The sequence below is a fragment of the Colobus angolensis genome, unplaced genomic scaffold (genome assembly GCF_000951035.1).
Source record: "Colobus angolensis palliatus isolate OR3802 unplaced genomic scaffold, Cang.pa_1.0 Scaffold476, whole genome shotgun sequence".
Classification (NCBI taxonomy): Eukaryota; Metazoa; Chordata; class Mammalia; order Primates; family Cercopithecidae; genus Colobus; species Colobus angolensis.
Window position 1 is genome coordinate 329,727 of NW_012118221.1, and position 8,693 is coordinate 338,419.

Below are 8,693 nucleotides of genomic sequence, written 5' to 3' on the forward strand. Positions count from 1 at the left end.
GCGCCGGCCCCAGGAGCTCCCGGCTTCGGGAGCATCCTTCCCGCGCCGGTCCCTGCAGCGGCGCGTAGCCGAGGGCAGCGCCAGTCAGGGGGGCACCGCGAAGCAAGGTAAGATCCAGCCCCCGGCGGATGGGCCCTGCGCATCTCCACGACGTTATTTGGTGTTTTTGCAACAGATCTGCCAGCGCTCTTCGCTCCCTCGCTCTCTCTTGCTCGCTCGCTCCCTCTCTCTCCTGCTGGCTGCCTGTTCTAGGAAGCCAGCGCGGAGGGGGGGGGATGCACAGCACAGGGGAGAGAGATTGCGCATGTTGGTCAGTCGTGTTTTAAAGAGTACAGTGCGGGGAGGCTGAGAGGGGCGCATGCAACAACAACTTTTGGAAGGGTGAGCTTGGCGACCTTCTTTATTAATGACTGCGGCAAAGCGCCCCCGGGCCGGCGAGGGGGCGCGGGCGGGCGGGGGTGCGTCAGGGCTGCAACTTGCCCCGCGGGCTCCGGTCGGGCGTAAGGGCTGCGGCGGGAGATGGGTACGGTGGGGAGGTCGAGCGGCCGGGGCGGGGGCTCTGAGAACCTGGAGCTATCTGCCCTCCTGTCTCCCCGAGTTTCATTTTGTTGATACGCAGCACGTCCGGGCGCCGAACCGGGCTGAGCCGGTGCACATGACCTCGCGCTGGGCTCACGTGCAGCCGGTCCGGTCCCAGACACCTTCCGGGGGCCACCGCCTCCGCCCTGTCGCCCCCTCTCCCGGCCCGGTGCACGCGGGCGCTGCACGCGGGGGCAGCATGCTCGGCTCCTGGGGTTGGAGGCTATGCACAAATTAGACAGTTTTTTTTGGAGGGGCGGGGGACACCCTTTACAGGTGAGTGTGGAGGGTGCGGAGCCTCGGCGCCAGGGGTGAGGACTGGGGTCGCGGGCAGCCTCCACCTCCGGGGCCGCGCGGGAGTCCAGCTGGGGAGAGGCGCTGGGAGAGTGGAAATGTACCGGCGGCGGCCGGAGCGGCGGGTGCGCGCCCGCGGGGCGACGGCAGGGGGCGTGGCCCTTGTTTACCTTCTCCCAACTCTGCCGGTTCGCGTCCCGCTTCAGGGACGGATCCGCAGTCCCCTGCCCTCTGCCTCGGGCCCTGCACCCTGGGTGGTACCAGGAAGATGCCGGTTCGTGGCAGACCCCGTTTGGGACGCACACACCTGACTCTCAAATGAGTGACATTGCAGCCCCCGCCCCCACCAAGCGCTGCTGCAGTCCCTTTGCCGGATCCCCGGCCCCGCCCCGCCCCCGGCAGTGGCATCTTCCCGGCCTCACCTCCTTCCTCCCTCTCCCTCCCTTCTTCCCACCCACTCGCCTGCGCCTGCGGAGCGGCGCCCGCCCGCCTCTTCCCCGCCTGGGTGCAGACTTGTGGCTCCCCATGCTTTCTTCCCGCCCATCCCTGGGTCCTGAGACACCCTCTCCTCTCGGCGAAGGGATGAGGGGTCAACTTGGCGATTCGCAGCTGTTCTGCCGGAGGATGGGGATGCCTGCGAGACAGCCAGGAAGGCTTCACTGTAGCTTCCAGAGGCCCAGCCCTGTCCCCTACTACACACAGCTACCCACCCCACCCGCCCCAGGGCTCGGCTGCCCTTCCCGGCGTCTCTTAAACCCCTCCCCCGACCTGGGTGTCAAGCCCACCCACCTCCCGGCGCCGCCCCGGGTCCGAACTGCCTCTTGCCCTTCCTTCGCCTGGGCCGGAGCCCCCCGCAGCCTCCTCCGGCTCCTCCTCCCGGCTCCCGCGGTCGGAATCACGCCGGCGCGCCTCCAGCCTGCGGTCCCGCGGACTGCCTCCAGGGGCGGGCTGGAGGCGCGCGCAACTCTCCTCCCAATCCCCTCAGCCGCTGCCCTGGTCTGGGCACTTCTTTACCAGCTTGGCTGCTGGTCTCTTGCTGGAGGCTGGGGGAGGTGAAGGGTCACTGGGTGTCTTTGCCCTATGCCGAAGGCACACTGCGGCCGGCGATTCTGGTCTGCAGATTTCTAAACCTCGCCACTGCGTCTAGCACCCCTGGCTCATCTTCTGCAGGATCCTGAGGCACAAAGTTTTATCCCTGGTCAGAGTTTGTAGGGGGTCATCGAGCGGTGTCATGTTTCCATTCAGAGCGGTTCCAAAGCGGCTAGGAAGGGGCTGAGTGGGACCTGCTGCCATGCCTTTGGTGGAAGGAGGACCCTTGAGCTCTGATCCCGGACAGGCTGTCCGGTGAACATTTATGTCTGCAAACTGAGTCCTGGGTCTGGGAGGTGGTAGAGCCGCCTGGCCCCTCCTCTCGGAGTGGCATTAACTCCCTCCCTTCACTGGTAAAATTCCCAGTAGGACATTTGGCAAAAGGACTGAGCATGGAGCTGCCAACCGGGCCTGGCTTTGTTTCCTGGGTTCCCAGGCTTCTCCCCTACTCTCACTTTCTTTCTCACCTTAGGGCCCCAGATGAACGCACCATCCGTCTTGTCCCATCTTCCTTAGACGGGTTGGGACTCGCAGAGGAGGAAACAAGCAGAGGAGGAAAATAACAACAGAATAACTGTAAGGGGAAGGAATGAGTACTAAAGCTGGCCCAGGCAGGGAGGAGGGCTTTCATGTTTAAGAGATGCTATTTGCTTTTTGGGTCACAGGCTGCAAAAACAGGCTTTGATCCGAAGTGGGCGAATAATTTATTGAGCAAGTTTGCATGGTAGGGGAAAAAAGGGATGTTTGTTTGGAGTTCACTAGGTTGTCCCAAGTGCTGTTGGCTGTTGTTTTGAGTGGAAAAGCATTTGGTTCTGCAGCAAATGCCTCACAGAGGGAAGTCCTCGCCCCAGGCAGCAGGACTTGCAGTGAATGTTGGTTTTGAAACTGGCCAAGGGTCCCCCCAGCGCTTTTGGAGGTGAAGTGTTTAAGGATAGAGTTGTTTGGGCTCAGGATGCAGCAAATGTTTCCAGAGTGTTTTCCCGTCCAAAATACTTTTCCTTTCCCTAAATTGCCTGGCTAAAGAGCCAGTATCAGTGGTCCAAGAGGTTGTCGGAAATCTCCACTTAGCTTTCATTGACTGGTGAGGTGGGACTGTCAGTCCCCAGGCCCTAGATGCACCACAGAGTATTGAAGTTAGGCCTTGGACACTGACCCCCACATCCTTGAGGGTGGGAGGCAGCGTATTCTGGCTCTAACCTAGTGTTCCTCTTAACAGGAAGGCAGTTGTCTTATGCTCACAACACAGGTAAGAGGCTTCTAGTCCAAATTCTTCATAGCACATGCAGCAGGCTCTTTGGGACCTCACAGTTCTCCCTTTAGGTTCTCTGATGGGGAGGCCAGGTCAGAGTTGGGGAGCGGGATACCCTTGGCTTGCCCTGTCCTCCAGATAGTAGTACCCTTACCATGTGGCTCAAAAGCTTACAATTATAGGTCCGCTCAAAGCTCCTTTCAGACAGCCCATGGGAATCTGGAATACCCACACCCTGGAACTTGTAGGCCTGTGCACTTTAGCCCACTGGGGATGGGGTACACATTCTGGAGTCAGACAGCCTAGGTTTGAATCCTGGCTGTGCAGTTACCAACTGTCATAATGGCTCTATGCCTCAGTTCCTTCCGTTACAAGGAGCACTTTCTGCAAATGGGATTAATAACAGTACCTATCTTATGGTGGATGTATAGAATAAGTGATTACCTAAAAAAGACTAAGCCCAAAGCAGGCATGCGATAAGCACGTCATTAGTATTAGTCATCCTTATTATACCTGGGGAGGGCCCCGATGCAGCTTTGACCTTTGATCTCTCACCTTTAGGCTAGGCCAGAGAACCAGCTCCCTTCTCTGCAGAAGGGATCAGAAGGATCCTGCAGGTGCCAATGCGCAGCCGATATGGGAGCGAGTGGACAGAGCTCTGCCCTCTCTGGGGCAAAGAGTAGGGTGAGAAGGTTCTGAAGAACAAAGTAAACAGAGTCTTTTCATTCTCCCACCATCCCATCCCCTCGGTACGTCCCCAGAACTGGTCTGGAGGGTGGGTGTGGGCAGCATCTTCAAGGGGAGCTGGGTCCCCTCTGGGACACTTGAAGTTGCAGACAGGCAGTGGCGGGTGTTGGAAGAGGGTTCAGGCTCCTCTAGAGTTGGAGAAGCAGGTCCAGGAAGCCGACTGGAGGATCCCAGGCAGCAGCCCTCTACTCTGTGTACAAAATCATTTTTGTAACTTCAATTACTGTCCCTGAGAAGGCATTAAAGTTAATGAGAGATACGAAAGAGTAGGGCTGTGACCCCTGTTTAAAGCGGTTTAAGAGTGTGCAGCTCTTGTTTTCTGAATGTCTGGCCTTCGCAACACAAGGAGGCTCTGAGGACAGGTTTTCCAGCCGAAATATCATTAAGTTGTATTAGCATCTTATTACACACACGCCTTAGTGGTCTGCCTCAGACAGGGAGAGTTTTTGTTTCTCTTTGAAAGATTGTGTCTGGAATGGTAAATTGCCTGCTTGAAAGCCCTTTTTTCCCCTTTTTTTAAGGAGGAGGACGAAATCCTGCTGTGTGGTGGCGGGCAGGCCAGGCCTGGTGGCCCCTGGAGAGGAGAGGCTGGAGGCCAGGTTGGGGTGTTTTAACTGCCCAGGGAGTGGCTGTAGTGGCAGGCCTGAAAGGCCCACTGTTCCCAGGGTCAGCTGGAAGGGCGTTAATGGAGGCCCAGGGTGTTTATTTGAGTTTATTTGCAGAGAGGTCTTTAAAGGGGGCTGGCATTGGGCATTGGTGTTTTAAGTCCAGACCTGAGGCCCCCACTAAGACCAATCACTAGTGCTGCCAAGAAAACATCTGCCACCAAATTGCTGCCCTATTACTGAGTTGACATTGATCATTAGCCAGGAGCCCAACCAAATAAAGCCTCCTGGAAAATGTGTGAGGTTAAGACGGGGAAGGCAGGCTGTGAAAACAAGGGCGAAATCTTGGGCTAGAATGTTTGTTCCTGCAAGCCACAGGCAGGCCAGCTGGACTGTGTGGTCCCAACACTTCTTGGGGGAGGGAGCGAGAGCACACTCAGCACTCCCTAGTATGTCTCTGGGGTCCTGGCCGGAGTCTAGATGGAATGCTCCTTACTCTTCATGGAATATACGTTCCCAAGGAGAATGACATGCAACAAGTAGCTCAACAAGCACAGCTGAGGTGGGTGTTCCGTGGAAACTGGGTGGTGGTGAATTTCTTCAGATACTCTGATGAGCATAGACTGACATGGGCCACACTGAAGCTTAAACCTGAAGGTTGAAAAGTCAGACATGCATAGACCACATAGAAGAATATTCCAGGCAGAGTGGAGTACAGCATGTGCACAGGTCTCGAAGTACGGAATCATTGGCTTGTTCAAGGGAATGAAAGGAGCCCAGCATGGCTAGAAGGTGGTGAGGAAGGGGATGGTGGTGAATATGAACTTGTCCAGGTGGCAGGGGCCAGACTGTGTAGGGTCTTGTGGTCAGGAGCTCAGGATTTGTCCTTTGACCTATGAAGCCTTTGAAAGATTTTCAGTACGGGCATGATGTGATCTGATTTATGCCTTTTAAAATTTTTATTTTGTTCTAATTTTTTTTAGAGATGGGGTCTTGCTGTGTTGCCCGGGCTTGCCTTGAACTCCTGGACCCAAGTGATTCTCCTGCCTCCACCTCCCAAGTAGCTGGAATTATAGGCGCATACCACCATGCCCAGCTTCTGATTTATACCTTTTTTTTGAGACAGAGTCCCACTCTGTTGTCCAGGCTGGAGGGCAATGGCACAATCTCAGCTCATTGCAGCCTCTGTCTCCCAGGTTCAAGCAATTCTCTTGCCTCAGCCTCCAGAGTAGCTGAGATTACAGGCTTCCGCCACTACGCCTGGTTAATTTTTGTGTTTTTAGTAGAGACGGGGTTTCATCACATTGGCCAGGCTGGTCTTGAACTCCTGACCTCTCAAGTGATCTGCCCGCTTCGGTCTCCCAAAGTGCTGGGAATACAAGGATGAGCCACTGCCCCCGGCTTTTTTTTTTCTGTTTTTTTTTTTGAGACAAGGTGTCACTCTGTCACCCAGGCTGGAGTGCAGTAGCATAATCACAGCTCACTGCAACCTCAACCTCCTGGCTTCCACCTCAGCCCCTTCAGTAGCTGGGACCACAGGCACATCCACCATGCCCAGCTGACTTTTGTATTTTTTGTGGAGTCGGGGATTTGCCATATTGCACAGACTGATCTTGAACTCCTAGGCTCAAGTGATCCGCCTGCTTTGGCCTCCCTAAGTGCTGGGATTACAGGTGTGAGTCACCACACCCGGACTGATTTATGCTTTTTAAACATCACTCTGGCAGCTGTGTGGAGCCTGGACATGGGTGAATTGATAGTGGAAGCTGGGAGATGAACAAGTGGTTCAGGCAAGAGATGAGATTGGTTTGGACCAGTGTGGTGACAGTAGGAAGAAAGTGGGTGTGTTCTGGAGGCAGAGCCTAGTGGACTTGGTGGGGCTGAGGATGCACAGAGAGGCTGTGGGCTTCTGCTTCATTGAGGGGACTCTACGACACCCACACTTTGAAGGGGAGCTTCCTACATGTGTCTCCATGCTGGGGGTTGCATGAGAGGTGCCAATAGACTAGTGCAAATGGCAGGAAAAGGAGATCCTTTCTTTCCTAGAGTCTCCTTTATAGGTAGGATTTCAGGAGCACTTTCTGTCCTCGAAAGCAAGTGCCTTGTGACACTGAAGTCTCCCACAGCAGACCTTGCTTTGGGGGAGATGGGGGAAGCCAGTGGAGAGGAAAAACCAGAGGCCAAGATCACATCTAAGCACCTCCACCCCCACGTGTGTTTGCAGTCCTGGATTTCAGCTTTGGGAGAGGAGTCCTCCCTGTCCCTCTTGCTGAGTTTGCAAGGAGGGTGATCCACGGGGCAAAAAACTGACACAGTGCGGTCCCAGGCCTCATTAGCCACTGTGACAGTGGGAGCTCGCTGGAGCAAGGAGGCCTTCGGAAGACTTGGTTTAAAGGAAAGAAGCTGCACTCACAAAACAGTGGCTTCCCTCTCAAGCCTAGTTATTATAACAATTAAGCCACCACAGAATGTGTAGGGCCGCATGCTGACATTCAGCTGTTGGTCCCTGGGCAGTCAAGGAGTCCTTTCTAGGGCACCTTCCTTACTGTGTAAGGTCCCTGCCTCTTTTTTAGGAGCCCTTCCTCCAGGACTCTCCGACCTGGTCCAAGGCTGCCATGGTGTTACTAACTGGCACCCATATGGATAACTAGCCACTGTGCTGAGGGCTTTATGCTGTTCTTATTTATTCCCACCCGCTGATTCTGGCCCACAGATATGTTTAGTTTGGCCCTTTCGAAGTGTTGTAAAAATTCTGACTCAGTTGCCAACATTTTAAATTCAGGACATTTGTGTAAAAAGCCAGTTCCAGTTTATGTCCTCTGGGAGGTAAGTCTTTCCCAAGGTCCCTGGTCTGTGAGGAGAGGAGCTAGGATTTGAACCCATCACCCCTGAATCCACAACTCCTGCTTTTAATGCTGTGGGAGATGCTGGCTCGGAAGTGCCTTCTTTGCAGGAAATGAAGAGAAATGGAATTCGCATACAGGCTTACAAGAGAAAATGGGTGGGTGCACTTTTAGCACCTCCCCCCCCACTCCACCCACCAATGTCAGGACAAAGCTGGGTTGCCCTGAGTTGGGCTGGGCTGAGCTGAGGAAGACGTAGGCTAGTATCAGGAGTCAGGATTCTGTCAGTCAGCTTTTGTCACACTCTCTTTTTTTTTTTTGAGATAGGGTCTCACTCTGTCGCCAAGGCTGGAGTGCAGTGGCACGATCATGGCTCACCTCAGCCTTGACCTCCCTGCCTCAAGCTATCCTCTCAACTCAGCCTCCTGCATAGCTAGGACCTTAGGCATGTGCCACCACAACTGGCTAATATTTAAATTTTTTGTAGAGATGGGTCCCACTACGTTGCCCAGGCTGGTCTCGATCTCCTGGGCTCAAGAGATCCTCCAGCCCTGGCCTCCCAAAGTGCTGGGATTACAGGTATCATGCCCTTGACACACAGACACTGGAAGGCAGTGAGGGTGGCAGCTGTGGGTTGCTGGGCTGTCTGTACTCTGCTGCGCAGAGGCAGAGAAGTCAGAAGGTCAAGAGCACGGTCTCCTGAATCAAATACAGGCACTGACATCTTGGGCAGGTCACTTAACCTCTGAGCTTCAGTTTCCTTCTCTGCGAAAGGGAAGCAGCCATGGTATATGCGTGTAACAAAGGGCTGCTCTAAGGACTCATTGAGGTCCCTGTGGACCCCCTCCTGCTACCATGAGTGCTTAGCAGTCTTAGCCATCCTTGTTCCTGCCTTTGTGCTGCTTGTAGCACCAGTGTCCCTTGGAACCTCAGCCTCTGGAGGGCACTTTACCGGCACCTTTGAAGCTGGGTGGCAAGCAGCCGCCTCAATGAGTCTTCCTGCCATCCTCATCCTGCTGGTGGTGGGCACTGGGGTAGAGAGAAGCTCCCGGCTAAGATCAAGTCCAAGGCAGGAGGGCCATCCTGGTCAGCTGAGAGATCTGGGTGTTCAAACCCGCCTTAGAGAGCAGATGCTCCCTAGTCTCTGCAGGGCTGCAGTAAGATGGTGGCATCCCAAGGCTCAGCAGGAATGGACTGGGCTTGGGGGCAGCGCGGGAGTTAGGTGCAGATGGGCTGGGCAGCGGGGCTTTCTCTTTTTTTTGTTTTGTTTTTTTTTTTTTTTTTTTT

The 8,693-nt window shown here is 55.0% G+C and overlaps 1 protein-coding gene across 3 annotated transcripts in view; it reads left to right on the forward strand.

Moving 5' to 3' along the window:
- The window catches only part of JADE2 (jade family PHD finger 2), a 58,407-nt gene that overhangs the window by 1,602 nt on the left and 48,112 nt on the right, over positions 1-8,693 (forward strand). The window contains exon 1 of one of the 3 annotated variants that reach the window (XM_011958812.1): positions 1-107. The exons of 1 other annotated variant lie outside the window; for it this stretch is intronic. The gene's annotated coding sequence lies outside the window, so the exon portion shown is untranslated. Of the gene's footprint in view, positions 108-177; positions 382-8,693 lie in introns of those variants that run through there. One more of the 3 variants, XM_011958813.1, reaches the window with a different exon arrangement.